Source organism: Lissotriton vulgaris, chromosome 12, assembly GCF_964263255.1.
Source record: "Lissotriton vulgaris chromosome 12, aLisVul1.2, whole genome shotgun sequence".
NCBI lineage: Eukaryota > Metazoa > Chordata > Amphibia > Caudata > Salamandridae > Lissotriton > Lissotriton vulgaris.
Window position 1 is genome coordinate 738,083,542 of NC_141700.1, and position 4,094 is coordinate 738,087,635.

Genomic DNA, 4,094 nt, shown 5'->3' on the forward strand with positions numbered 1-4,094 from the left:
GACGTTATAGGTAGGCTTATATTTCACTCATACAAAACCAGAGAAATTCGGCCATTATAGTTAGTTGAGCTAACTATAACTCGCGCCACCGCAATGCACTGCTGATGACGACATCACTCATGACATGGTCAGTGACATCACTCATGACTTCTCAAATTACACCACTGGTGATGACATCATCCAGTGACTGTGAGGGTTTCTAAAAAGTTTACGAATGTGATATATATATATATATATATATATATATATATATATATATATATATATATAATATTCAGTCAGTGTGTGACTGACTGTATAAGTGAGTGATTATATGCGTGTGGGTAAATGTATGGGTGCGTGACTCATCAATGTGAATGTCTGTATCAGTCTGTCAATTGGTGTGTAAGTGGCTCCATGGGTTGAATAGGTGCATGCATGTCTATATGGGTTATTGATTGGTTATCTGCTACCCTGCATGCATGAGTGCGTGGGTCATTTAGTGGGTGTATGGGTTCATGAGTGCATCTGCGAAGGGCTGTATGGGTGAGTGAGTGTGAATATGGCTGTGTTTGTTTGTGAATGGATGTTTCAGTGGTGTATGTGTGAGTAACTACATATGTGAAAGGCAGTATATGTGACTGTTGGAGTGTATACGTGACTATATGAGAGTGAGTGATTGTGAGAGTCGATGTATAGATGAGTGTGTGCTTGTGTCAGTGATTGTATAGGAGAGTAAGTATGTGTTAGTATCTGTATGAATGAGTGACGTGGTGTATATAACTGTATAGGGGAGTAAATGGTAGTGTGATTCTTTGCATGACTGACTTGGTATGTGAGTAACTCTATGGATGAGTGGTGGTGTGTGAGTGTCTGTGTAGGTGTATGAGTGCATATGATACTGCTGTATTGATGAGTGACTGCATGTATGTGTGACTGTATGGGTGACTGTATGGGTGAATGAGTGGATGTGTGTGTAGACCTAGGAATAAGTGAGTGGGTATGTAGTAACTGGTATTTGGTGTGTCTATGGTTTCGAAAATGGTAGTCTGTATTTTAGAGTGGGTGTATCAAAGGTTATATTAGGGTATGGAGAGTGCAAAAACTCAACCCGAAGATGTTGGAGCTCTTTACTTGAACATGAATGGAATTACACAAGGAAAAACTCATTTTTTAAGCTCATGAAGATGAAGTGATTTGCCTAGAATCACTGAATGTTGAGCCAATGCCAAGACTCAAACCTCGTTCCCCTGTTCCAAAAGTCAGCAACTCAGGCTGTAATGTCACATCCTTTCAGGAATAACAACAGTACATTATTATTGTTTTGGTGGGTTGCTCTACAGTGGATGTTTACATGTACTGTACTATACTTAATATATGTGCCTTGTTCATGCTGTTGGTTGTCTGCGAGTATGAGAGTACTACCTAGTTGCAGCTAGGAGGTTGGTTCATGGAAAGAACACCATATAGGTATAGGTTCTTATGGCCGCCACTGAGACCCATGTAAATTAAGTCAGTATTGTGTTTTTTCTGATGTAGGTTTCTGTATGGAGGAGCCTATCATTGTAGTCTGTGTCTCTTGGTGCTGTTGTCTGTCTTATTCAACTACCCAACACTAGTATGAGGTACTCTGTGTCATGAGTGTTGTAAAGTATGGGCTTCATGTGGTGTGGAGCCTCATGCATGTGTTTGTATTTTTGCAATTGTTAGAGGTATCATCTAGCAGAAAAACATCTATTGGTTAACTCATTCTTCACAGGAACCCTATATATGGGGTCTGGTCCTTTGATGCCCAAAAACCAGTGTAAATGTGGAATGTATACTCCAATGTTTTGCTTTCCTGTGCATTACCTTGGTTTTTCTTTGTGGGTCTTTCATGATGCTGTTTGATGTTAAGATTAAGAGGGTGGTTTCTGCTGATCCTGGACTTCACTGTAGTTCAAGCCTCGTTTTAGGGCCTCCACGTTTGTAGTTGTGTTATCTTCTCACCCATTGCTTATCTATGTTGAGAGCCATGTGAGGAAAGCCAGACTTGCAACCTTCCCCAGCATTTTTTGTTAGTGCTTTCAGTGAATCTAGTGCACTATCATTGGGGGTCATCATACATAGAACAACCCATGGATGGTTGAAATCATTCAACCGTCCCTTAACCACATTTATATTCAATGGGTGCTGATTTAGGTTAGTTTGAGGAGACTCGCACATTGCCCAGGTGTCTATGACTTGATGCCCTGAGGCAGAGTGTCACTGAATGAATAAACTTAAAGTGAGAACTCTTATACCGTGCTTGCCACCCATAATGCACTTTTGACACCAAACATCAACAGTCACTTGGAATAAGTCTCCTTCTATCCCTTTCTTTCAGTCAGACAAGGACAGTGTCTTCTTTAATATATGAGGAAGATAAAGGACATTTGAAAAAAGGGAGTATACAGTATCAAGGCTCTGGCTGCCTCTGGTTTTGAGCTTCACTTGTGAATTACAATAAGACATCGTGTGATCCCCTTAGGTCTGTAGCAGGCTTGTGAAGGTTTTTTTGTTCACTATATAGCTAGGGGCAAGTGCAAGCCACATTTACCCACAATGCAGCCTAGATGAAATAAATATCTCTCTTAAACTAGTAGAACTGTAGTTGTCTAATATAAGGCATGCAAGCCTTAGGGTGGTATTACCCTAAACATTTTTTCTGTTTCCCTCCAAATTTGCTGAAATTCATTTTGTTGGCCTTAGGAATCTGTGCACTTTACCACTGCTAACCAGTGCTAAAGTGATTGTGCTCATTCCCCTAAACATGGTCACTGTGATTTACACCTGATTGGCATGTTGGCTTGTAAGTCCTATGGAGAGTGGTATACTCTATATCCATAGCCTGTAAATTAAATGCTTCTAGTGGGACTGCAGCATGTATTGTACCACCCACGTATGTAGCACCATTAAACATGACCCATGCCTGCCATTGCAGCATGAATGGGATTTTTACCTGAAAACTGGACTTGGCAATACCTTTGCCAAGCCTTAAACTCCCCTTTAGTTGACACCTAAGCTAGGTCCTAGGTATCCCACATGACTGGTTGCATTGTAATGATAAAGTTGGGCATGTACTTTTAAGTTTTACATGCCATGGTAGTGAAAATCGCCCAAATTCAGTTTTTACAACTGGGTGGACTACCTGTCCCATGAGGATTTTAAAAATGTCAACATCCGCTAGTTGTTCCTGAAGGTTATGCATGACGGTAATATCTTGTGATCATTTTATATCAATTTGGACGCCATAAGATGTGAATAAGGTAACCCATAATAAGACATGTGGTTGCCTTATTCCATTTAATAAGTGCTAACTGTTAACTGGAGACAGATAGGCATTTCATGTTTGATATCTAGGAAAATAAAATACTCTTTAATGGTAAAGTCAGATTTTAAATTGCAATTTTGAAAATACCACTTTCAGAAAAGTGCCATTTTCCTGTCCTTAGCCATTTGGTGCCTCTCCTAGGTCACATGACTGAGTGTAGATTGCAGTTAGACATTATGAATTGCTCCCAGAAAGTAAAACTATAGAAGGATTAGGCGGTCTGAATGAGCCATCTGCTGGCAGGATGAGGGGAATCTAGACACAGCCGAACTGAAAAGGCTGTGCTCTACCTTCACACAAAGGGCTTGTCACCCTGCATTGGACCTGCAGTCACCTTTGAGCCGGAGCAGGGGAGTCAGGAAATTCTAGGTGCTTCAAAGAGAAAACTTTAAAAAAGTCTCCTACTTCAAAAAAGGGAGCAGGTATTTTATACCCACCCAAAATGACTGACCCTTACAGGGCAAACTGCCCTCAAAGTTCAAATTTGGCATGCAGCACTCAAGGAATTGGGTTGGGGGAACAATGTCCCAAACTACTCCACTTTGGGATTCTGAGAGACTGGGTGGCATACCAGGATTCTATAAATGGAACCTAAATTGTATTTCTAAGGTGGGTGATCTTTGTTCCAATGGCAGAGTAGTCCCAGTCAATGGACTACAGACTGACTATGAATTGGCGACTGCGGAGATCTTCCATTAACTGCAAGTTTGTCATGCACTCCAGACAACCATCCCTCGGGGAGAGGTGCTTCCAGAGCCTTCAC